Source organism: Protopterus annectens, chromosome 2.part2 (genome assembly GCF_019279795.1).
Source record: "Protopterus annectens isolate FY-2018-M chromosome 2.part2, PAN1.0, whole genome shotgun sequence".
In the NCBI taxonomy this organism is placed as follows: domain Eukaryota; kingdom Metazoa; phylum Chordata; order Ceratodontiformes; family Protopteridae; genus Protopterus; species Protopterus annectens.
Window position 1 is genome coordinate 1,070,423,141 of NC_056730.1, and position 13,751 is coordinate 1,070,436,891.

General features: G+C 34.9%; 1 protein-coding gene across 2 annotated transcripts in view; it reads right to left on the reverse strand.

Annotated features, from left to right (window-relative positions):
* The window catches only part of CPLX1 (complexin 1), a 603,685-nt gene that overhangs the window by 162,986 nt on the left and 426,948 nt on the right, over positions 1–13,751 (reverse strand). The window lies entirely within an intron of this gene.

A 13,751-nucleotide genomic window follows, 5' to 3' on the forward strand; every position in this document is an offset into this window, starting at 1 on the left:
GTATGCTACTGGTCATGTCTATGAAATATGGCAGTGAATAGCAGCATGTCAAACAGAGTATACAGAATGCATTTATGCTACCATGCACTATGCTTATGGATCTAGGGTGCTAGAGCCTTGTAAAATTTTGGGAGTAAAACCAGCATATACTGATTTATTTAAGACCATCATACCAAATTCATTTGATGGGAACATATCAGAAATAGATTACCATTGTACAGGCAGTACATAGTGCAGAGAATCTGATAGCTCCTAGCGTACATTAGGATTTTAGGTCTCTGGATTTTCTTTCTTTCTTTCCACACTTGAAAATATGTGCACTAATGTTTGTCTCTGATGAGGTACTTGACAAAATGACTAGTAAGAGATGTGGGGGACATGTCAAGTCCAGATGAAGATAATAAGGACAGGAACTGGACCTGCTCTCACCAAAAATAGTTAAGTCTCTTCCAGTCAACTGTACCTATTATTAAACTAGCCATTATGGCTTACCTTTCATTGGTTTATTTGGGAATTTCATATATCAGTAGTCATCAATTGTTTGATTACATACTGCTGGAAAACAGTTAATTCCCCTTCTCTAGTGATTAAGGCAGAGATGGCATATGGCACAGGATATAATGTTGTGTACATTAACCCCTATTCTGGAGCTAGTTAACAGGGGTCACTTACATGGATGGATTTCTTAACTTTTCATTTGCAGGATACAAGCAGATCACCTCACTGTAACTTTTTGGTGGACTTGTCTATTATATTCCTACCAAAAGTGTTATAACACTTCTTTTCAGATAATATGATATGTTCTGCACTTTTACAAAATGTATCGCTGTCTTTGTCTTTAATTCTACAGATGATAATGTAATAAAATAATTAAAAATATTTTTACTGTTTCCCCTAATGTTTATCAATAACAATTAAATAATATTCAGACCATTATAAATGGAAGGCTGTCAGGCAGGGTTTTATAAATGTGAATTCACAGATGGTTAAGAAGGTGATGTTTTCCCTCACTTTTTCTCTTTTCCCCAGGTTTATGTGATCTTGAAGTTAGTATACTCAGGTGAATGCAGGGGTGGGATAGATTGCACCCTACAAAAAAAAAAAATATTGCAGTTTTCTGATGTATATCTGAAGTGCAGTCTTTCAAATCAGTTAGTCCAGTCACCTCCTATTTTTTAACCAACTTTGAGCTGTAAAATAATGAACATCAGAGGATCCGGTTAGCCAGGACCCCTTTCACTATCACTAGATATTTTTCACAAGTCAAATCATTACTTCTAAGGAGAGTGAGGCATGATGGGGCTGGAGATGAATGTGTCATGATGGCAGAACCATGTTAAACCCATCAGGAAGTGTCAGGAAAGCCTTATGGACTGTAGTTCTGCATCACAGTCTTACTTTATTGTAATAGAGATCCAGTATGCAATTGTAAAAGATATTGATAACACTTATTTTTCTTATACTAAATATAAATGACCACGGGCCTGCAACTATTTTCTGTTAGGCGGCAGTATATTGGATTGTAGATCAATAGCTTCCATGAAAGTAATCAGATAGGAACAGCTTTGTGAAATAGAACGAGAAACGTTTGGCTACTGCAATAGTGAGTCTCCTTTCCTCCAAGATACAGCAGCCTTTGAGTTACTGATAATATTGTGGGGTAGGCAGTTGCATAGCCACCTGTATGCAGGATATGGTGGGCTTTCCCCCAGAAATCCTTTGTAAAAGTTAAAATTCGATTAATATTTCAAACATTCAGATTTGTACTTGACGCCCATATCATGTGAAATAAAGACCTAGACATGAGATGCTGTAGTGTTTCCATGGTCCACTTCCACACTTCCAGATATACATCTTCCATGTGACTCAGTGATAAAACTCTGCCAAAATACATGTAAGAAGAAGGGCAGACAAATGCCTTTGTAACAAGGGCAGGTCCCCAGCCCCCAACTTCCTTTCCAGAATTTCTGTCATAAAAATTGATAAAACTTAACCAAACTTATATGCCATATGCTTGTATTATCAGCCACATTTGCAGAATGAGAAATATCAGAAATTATAAAATACTTTAAACCAAAAGTTCTGAGACTGTAGTTGCTAAACCACTCACTTTTTCAAATGAATGAATATTAAATAATTAAAATCCTGACTGCCTACAAAGGGTCTACTGTAACTAGTGTACGATCCCATTAAACAAACAAAATAAATCCCATAGAAATATTGCTCTGCATTTGAATTTTGTGAATTTTATAGTCATCTCAATGTTTCTTTGTATAATGCATCATTTTTAAAGCTATGACATCTAGATGCTATACATCTCATTCTGTATTCCAATACAGACTGTCACTAATGCGTACATCTTACAATTATTGATATACAGTGTTTAAACTGCTGGTGGAAAAGCTAGCTTCTAAGTTTCTACACTTCTTGATTGTTACTTCTAGTGAATTTAATATTCTTGCTAATTATTTATTACACAGAGACCTTAAACTGCCTTACATAGCACTTAACACTAGCCATCGTATGTGAGCAAGAGGATACTGCTTTTGATTGTGTTCATGCTGCGAGATGAGAGTCTGTGTTACCTTTTTCTGTAAAACTAAACAATGGTGTATAATGACATCTACTAGTTCATTAAATTATCTCCATTCCGTCTTAAGATGTTTTTCTGCAGACTTTCCTAGAAGTACTTTACATCTAGTACAGGTTAAAAAGTGCATTGCATCTCTACCTATATTGTAGGATCGTTTCTGAATAATGTGAACACATTACACCTGTAAATTTATTATTTTTCATTTGCTGTCAAGTAATATTTACTGTAATTATTTTCCTGCAACATTTCTGCAGGTGAAGCTAAAGAAAAGCTAATTACCAGTTACTAACAAGGATCGTAAAATATCTGCAGTGCACCTGAAGACTTCAACAAAGACATGCAAAGAATGAAAATAAAGAATGTTCGTGTGTGTGTCTGTATTTGTGCATGAGTGTATTTGTGTGTGCATGTGAGTGCACGTGTATGTGCGTGTATATGTGTAATAGACAAACAAGAAAAGAGGTGCTGCAAAAGGGTCTACTTTGTTAAACCAAATTTACACTTACCCGAATTTCAGATTTAGGATAAGACAGCACTGAAATTTCAAGCACAGCAGTGAGATAACAAGACGGCACCGAAATTTCAATAAACCAAACTTGAACATTACCGATTTTTTTTTTCATGGATTGGAGACACTTGGCCAGCACGGGGAAATTTGCCCTTTTTCCCACTGTAGTGTGATCCCAGGGTTGGTATATTCAGTTAAAGGGGTTTGGGGGGCACACTCAGGTGGGTCTGACATACTTTGATGCATTATTTTGTTACATATTGGCCAAGTGTCTTCTTTCTTTGTAAAAAGCTTCAGTAATGTGAAGGTTCGGGTTATTGCTATTTTGGTGTTGTAGTCTCAGTAGTCTACAGTTTGAATAAGTGTAAATTTGGTCTGCTGAAGTAGACCCCCTGTAAAATATGTCTCTGGAACATACATATTTGCATACACTAATGACTTGAGACATTATGGAATATTATTACAACACAGTAGTTCAGCTTTTGACATTTTATTATTGGACTACATGTATCCTCTCCCATAAACATTCTCATTAAACCAAAAATTTACCTCAGAATGAAATATAGCATTCAATGACACACTAAAGTATGTTGTCAAGAATGCTTTGATCAGCAAATCTGGGGTGCACACCCATGCCGACCGTGTAAACTCTGTCTACTCCCATTAGCTATATCTATTAGATATAATAAAAGCACAATCCTTGCAAATGTCATGGCTTATGTCATGCAGAGCATCTCTGTCCAGTCCAAAAATGCTTTATGAAACCAACATTAAATTTACAGTGCCTATGCAAGGGGGTCATTTGGCAACATTCTTTATGATGCATCTAAATTCTTTGTTTAAACTTCCCTGTACCCTTCCAAAAATAAATCTTATCATTAATATTTGTATATTGTGCATATTTAAAGCCACATCTTTTATTGTGACAACATATTTAAAAAATGTGAAACATTACTTGTCCATAGCTAACCTAATGAGTATGAATACGACTTACTTTGGTTTTTCAGTACTACCAAGGCTATATAAAAAGTATATTGAGCTAAATATGAATGTTGCTGTCTGCAGTAAAAGTATGAAACTGTGCCAGTAAATCACTGAGCTTTAGTTAAACAGGTCACCAGTAAACAATGATTGTAGAGAATTAGTTTATCAGTGCCTACACATTTCTTCACTCCTAGAGGAGGTGAACTCATAAATTTCAAATCAGTGCACTACATCTGCTTTGACAGGTCTCTAGTACATCCATCCTTAGTTAGCACTGGTTTTGCATTTTCAGACATTCACCCATTCTTCAGTATTGTACGTATTGCTGATTTATGCTTGATAATACCCTCTTGTTATTCAGAAGTACACATATTACCTTTTGTATTTTATAACATTATCTGAACAAAAAAACATGTAAATTACAAACTCAGTTTGTAGTGTGTCTGTTGATGCATGACTGCAGATAAAAATGAACAATGCCTTTGCTGTCACAAAGAAATATTTATCTTTGTCAAAGGAACCTCTGCTACTTTTTAGTGCAGTCAGTTCTATATGGTGCTGAGAAATAGAGCACTGTCTCCAGGCCAGACTAGCATCAAATAGCAGTCAAGGGGCTAACAGACGTGAATGGGAAAGACAGAAGTGAGTGGCTTAAAATGGCTTGCCATCCTAGACTGATGGGTTACTATACATCCCACTACAGGACAGACCCCTTTGGTTAGACTGCAGCATACTTAAAATGCCTTTCCATCCTAGACAGATGAGTCGTTACACATCCCACTACAGGACAGACTTCTTTGCTTAGATTGCAGCATGCACACCACTCCATGCAGGAGACAGTGACACAGGGTGTTGGGTGACAACATGCCACAACAGTGCTCCTCTGCAGCCAGGCACAGGGGGTGTGCACAAACAAGCAACCATATAGCGACAGAGTATAGCAGACATTGTACCACACCTGCTGGCCAACAAAGGCAGAAGACAAAAATCCCATGATTTCCTGCAGAGTAATGCTTTCTGATCTTTTAATCTTACCTCTTCAGAGAGCATTCTTCAAAAGTCATGGAGACTGAAGAAAGAATATCTCACTGGTACTGGTACTTTAAGGTTGATGACTAATGAGGTCCAAACAGTGATAAAGAAATGCTTTATTTATATTTTCCATCCAAAATATATTCAAAATGCATTTCACTATACATAAAATATTGGTAGTTATAATCCACAAAGGAGTTGTTTAAAAGGCAACACAACCACAAATTCAGTCTCCAAAAAAAAGTTAATGAATTCCAGTCTAGCGAACAGTATATTAACGCTCTTTTATTTCCAAACATGCGTTTTCATCCCAAAACATAAGGACTTCATCAGATACACTTAAAGACTCTAATGGGGGCTGCATGTGCCCCCACCTTTGCTAATATTGTTCTTTCTAAATGGGAGGAAAAATATATTATGCAGTCTGTTTATAGTAAATTTTGGACACATTATCACAGATTTCTTGATGACATTATTATTTTTTGGATAGGGGGTGAAGAGAAATTTTTAGAATTCATGGAATATATTGGCTCCACCACTAATTTTTTGAATTTTACATATGCTATGAATAATGAATTTATTAATTATTTGGACATTGAAATTTTAAAGAAAAATAATCAATTTGAGACTAGGGTATATAGAAAACATACATATGTAAATTCCTATCTCCACTATGAAAGTTCTCATCCTCCACATTGTAAGAAAAATATAATAAAAGGTCAATTTGTGAGAGGATCTAGGATGACGAGTGGGGAAATGGATTTCTTTGAAGAATGTAATAAATTGGAAGTGATGTTTTTAGAGAGAGGTTACCCGCAGGAATTGGTTACCCTGATCAGAAAAGAAGTTGAGACAGGGAGACTGACCAAATTTCAACCTATAAAGGGACAAATGGAAAGTGAAAAAGTGAGAGAAGTTAGTCCAGGAATGAATGATGAACCACTCAAAAAGAGACTGGTGGTTGAATTTAACAATTTCAACAAAAATATAAGAAGTATATTTATGAAAGAATGGGAAAAATTTTCATTATTATCAGACTTGGATGAAATTAAGAAGATGGAACCTAATATAACATATAAGAACCCACATAATATTAGGAAAAAATTGGAAGGGCTAAATAAGCATAAAAAAGTTAATATTAGAATAGGAACATCAAAATGTGGAAAATGCTCCCAATGTCCGTATGTTATGAATCAGAAAGAGTTATTTATAGAAAGTAGAAATAAAAATATAAAAAATAAGGACATTTATACTTGTAATACACAGGGAGTGGTATACATATCTATTTGTCAACAATGCCAGGCATTTTATATTGGCAAAACTGAGAGAGTGTTCCGAAGACGTATTTATGAACACTTATACGATATCAGTAGGGCCAGAGAAACAAATGCACTTTATAAACATTCAAAAACTTGTGAAGGAGCCAATTATTTATTTTTCGTGTTAGAACACGTGAAACCAGATTTTAGAGGGGGTCCATGGGAAGTAAGACTAGAAGGTAGAGAATTGTGGTGGCAGGTTTTCCTTGATGCCAGTAGGAAACTTGGTTTAAATGAGACTATTTCCATAGGACCTTTGTTAAAATTAAAGTATAATAAAGTATAGTTTTTACACTTAATCAACAAATATATTTATTATATAACATCACCAGAATTTTTAATTTAGTTGATCATATTTATAATATATATTTATTATATGTATATTTATTATATTTATATCTATTTATTATATTTATACATATAATTTTAACAAACACATATATATGTTCTGTCATTAAATGGTGCTTTTAGGAATTCAGGTGCTTTACCAGTTTTATACATTAGAGGGTGATCTACTAAAAGGAAAAAACATACTTATTTCGGCATATTTATTTAGAGACATAAAGAGTGCAATATTTATAGTTTTATACATTGATTTCACATTTTAATAACTCATAAGGTCATAAGCATATACAATTTATTTAATAAAGGTTTTTAAAGACGTTTTGAAATAAATGAATGGTTTTAACAATAAATATTAATGATGGTAATGAATATTTATGAGGTAGTAGAAAATGATTTTTAGTTTGAATTAAATGAGACTATTATTATAGGTTAATTTTTAATCAAATTGGTATATAAAGATGTAATTAGAGTCTTTAAGTGTATCTGATGAAGTCCTAATGTTTTGGGACGAAAACACATGTTTGGCAATAAAAGAACGTTAATATACTGTTCGCTAGACTGGAATTCATTAACATTTTTTTTGGAGACTGAATTCGTGGTTGTGTTGCCTTTTAAACAACTCCTTTGTGGATTATTGGTTTCTTTAGAGTTGTTTCACTCTGTTTGTGGAATATTGGTAGTTATTTTATAAGTGCAGTGAGGTATGTCAAGGTGTCAGTTGATGTCAACTGCACACCAGAGTCTGGAGGGATAGTATGCTTCTGACCTCACCTCCACTCTAGCCTTACAGTTACCACAAAGGAAGCAGCACTCAGCCTTCCCTTAATGCTATCATATTACACTCTATAGGTTGAAAACACAGAAATGGAAAGGGTCACTGGGGTTACCAGCACTAAACATGTTCATTATGAGTACAGTTTGTTAGCTTGTAACATTAAATTCACAGATAAGACAGACATTCCATCAGTAACATAAGTCAGGTAATATACTAATTTCATATTTAGTGATTCTTTCTTATGTCAGTGTGATATACAGATTCCTCACATATTAGTACACTCTCCCTTTCATAAGTATAATTCTTCATTAAGATATTTATGTATGTATATATGACTGTGAATATATATATAAACACACGCACACACACATACACTCATGCACACATACAAACACGTATATGGGCCTATGTCAGTTAACCAAACATACACATTTTTGAACAAAACAGCAGCTGTTAGAACACTGAAAATCATAAAAAGTTAACGTCCACTCTCCCTGAAACTAATGTACACAAACTCTGACACTGCACAAAATAGCAGAAATGGCAAAAACCCTAGCCCTGTTATTACGCGATCACCCATATACAAATATTGACATTTTTCTTCTGCCAGCATTTGCACAATACTCGGCCAGCATTTCAACAATATTCTGCATGTTCAATGTCTGAAATTTCAATCATCAGAACTTTTGAACAACTGAATGGACCCATATGTATACACATCTACACACACACACACACACACACACACACACACACACACACACACACACACACACACACACACACACACACACACACACACACACACACACACACACACACACATATTACTCTCAGTCTGTTGAGAGCAGCTCAGCTCAACTCCATTTGGTTGAATGTGTCACACTAAGAAGCTTGTGAATTAGACTTTGAGTGTATATGTGTATGTTTTTGTTTTTTGGTCTTGAGATCATTGCACATTACAGGAAGGGAAATATTAGGTTACCTGAATGTTTGAGTGATCCGGAGGTATGAATCATTTGGTTTGTGGAAGTATAGATTTGTAAGGCATTGCAGGAAGAGACTATGATTGTGAGAGATTGGGGAGTGCATAATTGTGTGAATAAGGAACTTTCTCCTCACCTACACAGTTATATTATCACAGAAGCAATGCATTTAGAAATAAGAGAGTCAGTGGAGTGCATGGTTACATGTCCAGTTTAAAGAATGCATGTCTGGATTTACTTTGATTATGTGGAATCGCATGGCTTGCAATGATACACATATATTATCTATCTATATCTATATAGCTATATATATTGTGCGTGTATATATGTGTGTGTATATATATATATATATATATATATATATATATATATATATATATATATATATATATATATATATATATATATATATATATATATATATATATACACACACATACACACACACACACACACACACACACACACACACACACACACACACACACACACACACACATATATATATATATATATATATATATATATATATAGACAGAGAGAGAGAGAGAAGAAAGGATAGATCTCTATATTGATATAAATATCTATCTCTGTATATACATGTCTATACATAAGAGTGTGTATCTGTATTTACTAAATAAGGTAGAAACACTACAAAGTTGACATATAAATTGTTGACAAACATAAAAATGACAATGAACTATGCATGCTCAGTGACATAATTTTAGAGAATGCAAATAAAACATTTTTGCATCCCTGCACACCCCCTAATAATAAAATATATCAACTGTACGATTGCACAGCAACAAGGAAAGGGCATAGTTCCTGACCTCAATATTAATAACAGCTCTCACAAATGTCAGTTAGCTTTCCTGCTGACCAAACAAAGTAAGCAGGAATGCTGACATTTGCATCAGCTAGTTAAGCTGGACCCATACATGTGTCTCTATATACATATATATATATATATATATATATATATATATATATATATATATACACACACACACACACACACACACACACACACACACACACACACACACATAGATACATATATATATATATTTTTACATATATATATATATATATATATATATATATATATATGCGTGTGTGTGTGTGTGTGTGTCTATACATATGTTTATAAACCTTGGTTTAAACAAGCAATTCCAGCTTCAACCCTTTTTTCTTATTTTTAATAAGAATGTAATGTGACGTGATCTTTGACATGGATCTTACATGAGAAGAAGTGACAATGCCTCATTTTAGTAATTTGTATTCCAGTATCTAGAGTTTAAGGTATATTTAACAAATACATAGGGAGGCTGAAGGCTTATTATGAAAGATGACACGAGGGAGATTTTTATGAGTATGTGTAACTTTGACAATGGCTGGTTAAATAAACTGTATTTCTATTCTACTGATACAAATATACATAGCATAATAGAAAACTGCAGTAATGTGAATAAGGATCTGGTGTCAATCTAAAAGTGCTACGTGAGCCTGACAGGTGGCATAGTGCCAGGTGGTACATAATGAGGCTAGAGCAGGAGGAGCTTGTGTAAATATATCATGTCACCCAGTTTATGGAAGATGCGGGGCTCAGACAGGCAGGCAGTCTCAACTACTTATAGTTCTTTTCTCATGATCCCCATTTTTCCCCTCTTCCAGATGTTTAAGGAATATCCAGAAGCAGGATTCACTGTTGACAGTATATATCTCTCAACTGTACAGATTTTCACAGAATGTCCAGATTTGGTCTCATATTTTTGCTACATTTTTCATATAAGTGTGGTTTTCTAGCAAATTATTGGCAATTCATTAAAGATTGAAGTCAGAAAATAATGACAGACATATGATTTTCAGACTTCATACCCTTCAGACCATGCTAATGGAAAAACTGTTATTCTATCAACTTTCTAAGTTTGTAGAAGCAATATTTACAAATGTACCCTAGTTTGGGGCTTTTGTCACCAATTATGTATGGCTTTGTCCAAATTTCTTGCTCTAAGAGGTTGAGAGGTGGGATTGACAATAAATATTTATGTGCACTCAAGAACAGAACATATGCAGTCTAATTGTTTTCTATTCAAATGTCTTCTTTATTCTAGGATACCTACCTTCCCTGCCCCATTGATCTGGTACTGCACCTTCTAGAGTCAGTCCTGTGTTTGTCATTAGCATGAACATTTTTTTTGTCAAGATCCATGAAATAAAGGGAAAAAAATAATGGATTAAAATTTCAGTAATGTTTTAAGATATTGGAAGGTATAGTGTTGTGCTTGGGATATTTTCACAGTACTGTTAGGGGTATGATAGGCACTTTTCCAGGACTATAATAGGTATACTGTAAGGCTGAAAGCCGTAATGTGATATACAGAGAATCAAGGAGTTAGGATGGGATTCTTGAATATGTATTACACAGCTTATACAGCATGCAGCATATATGATGGGGATCAGCAAAGTGGGGGTCTGGTAATCTAAGGACCACTATAGGCATTGCATAGTAAAGACCATCTAGTAAACACCTTCAAACTGGCTACTCTAGAGTGGAATCATTATGCACCTCTTTAGAATGGCAATGAGACAAACCTGGTATCTACTGCAGCATGCTAGTTTCATTACATCCATGTGTTTCTCAGGTAAAGTTCAGGAGATGGATATCTTATGGGTTAGCTGGGTAAGAGGAGTTAATCCAGTCGCCATCGATAGGGTGGTAGATAATGGGCAGTTTGACATGGTAAGCAACTGCATGACTCCCTGACAAGTCACATGATCTAAGCAGCAGTTTCTAATTAATGACAGCTGAGCGGAGAAGTCAGAATACTCCTACTGATCATTAACAAAGGGAGGACCACAGACAAGAGAGAGAAAAAGACACATGCACATATAGACCAGGAATTAGTGAGAATGGAATGGGTTTAAGATCACCAACACTATACTAGAAGGGTCATAGACTGGCAGACTGATGGAGACGAATCTACTAGTGCCATGTGGCTAATATATAGAGTGTTTGTCATGATTACTAAAAAATTTCACCTGCCAACTTGCCAGTAATGTGCATTTAAAAAAAAAAACAGATAATTCCATTTACTAGATATAATGAAGTATCTTTATCATAACCACAAGTTAGTGTAGTGTGTAAGGAACTGGTTGGTTCATGAATCATCATATAATGTTGTGTTTCTACACTCCTAGCACAAAACGGACGTAAAGGATTTAAATGTGGATAAGGGAGTTATATTCTTAAATGCATAAATGTACCAACACGTTTATGCAGAGTACAATACTATCTATGAGACTCCTCTTTTCTTGTATTCTTTTACCATTATTACTAATTAATCAGACCTTACAAAGGGTATTAAGAAAGGAAGCTATTACAGTATTGATATAGGAAGCAATTTCCTTTCAGTACGCCCTTTTTCCTTCATAAAAAAGTTCTTAATGTGATAAGAAAAACATATAACTGATCATTAATATACAAAACTTGAAGGTAGACATGTTTGTACAAGTAATATATTTAGTTTGGTTGTGTGCTTTAAAGGGAACGCTGCCTTATATGGATGTTACCTTTACGATCTGTCTGCTGAAATTGGGCTTCCTTTCTTAGATCCCAATGTATCGGCAGAGTTTGTTTCACAAATTAAAGCAGCGCTGGTTTCACAATAATGGAAAATCAACAACTCTGGATGCATAACCAAAGGGAAAGTTAAATAGCCAGATAACATATACTATGTATTACTAGTCCAGTAAAAAGAATAATATTGCAAAGCTGAAATTAGACTCATAAAGTTATATATCTGGAAAATATACAGAAGTAATGCATACCTTACATGTTATCCAACAGAATATCTCTCTGGAAAATCACAGAATATATAAAAACAAGTGCTTGTATTTCATTATCTAACCATATATCTATTTGTTGTATCGTAGCCTGAAAACATGGTGGGAAGACAAAATGTTTAGTCATGATAAATTTTGTCATTGTGAGGAGCTGTTGCTTAGAAAAGGACTGGGAAGGAAAGATGCAATTCCTGTCTCGTTTGGAAATCTCTATCCAATCACCAGACTGCCTGCTGTTCTTGGAACAGTTATTCTCAAACTGGCAGTTATGAAGCTCTTTAAAACTCCTGTATAGTGTTTTTTTATCTCTATACAAACATCTGAAATGTATGTGTCTGTTAGGATATCAAAAAATTTGTTCATGTCCTGGTCCCCTTCAATAAAACACGTGGCACCAAAATGACATTTGAAGACTTTTATTAATTTCCTGCATAACTTTATTGCACCATTTCAAATGTTAATTATAACATAAATAACCTTGTAACCACAACATGTAAAATCATTGTAACTTACATCTGGGCAGCACAGCCCATTCATCCTGCCCAAATATTCAGTGTCCATACCTCTGCTCACATTTTCATCCCGCAAACTCCTTGAATCAACACCCAACCACAAGAGGGGGAACAGAAGAAGGACAAGCCTGCACCTCATCTCCATCCAATACCCCCCTCCATAACCATACCAACCAAAATAAACAAAAAAGAAAGGGAGAGAGGGTGGGTAGCAAGATCACACCAAAATATGATTCCTCTTCCCAGTTACAATCATATAAAACACCTAAGACCCACCTTACAGCTACCTCACTTCCTGTAAAATCCCCTTAATAGATTAACCTTTCCCTTCCCAGAATCTAATCAAACCTGCCCTTATTTCTTAATCTTAACCCCCTTCCCCATCAACCCCCCCCCCACATTTAACTTCCTCTAACCATTTGTCCCTGGACAAAGCGGTTTGTTCTCAAACCTCATTTTTTGTGTAGAGTAGCTTTGATGCTATACTGAAACGTGTTTTCTTTGGTTCACTCAGTTTAAGTTAAGTTCCTCTAATATTTTAATAACTGGCAAAGAGTTCCATAGGTAGTTTAGCTGACCCCATTTTATTTTATTTGATTTTATTTGATTAGATAGAGGTTCATAGATTAGTACTAGGCTAACTGCCCTTGCAAGCCATTTTAAGCCTAGCCAATTAGCCCTTGTGAGACTCAAACCCTGCACACCTTGTGTTTGTAAGGCAAACACCTTAACCATTAGGCCATCCTCCCCGGGATGTTTCCAAATTTTGCATTAGATGAAATTCATATGATTAAACATTATGTCTAATGAAATCACATTTTTGTGAACATGGTTACTATACAAAGAAAGTG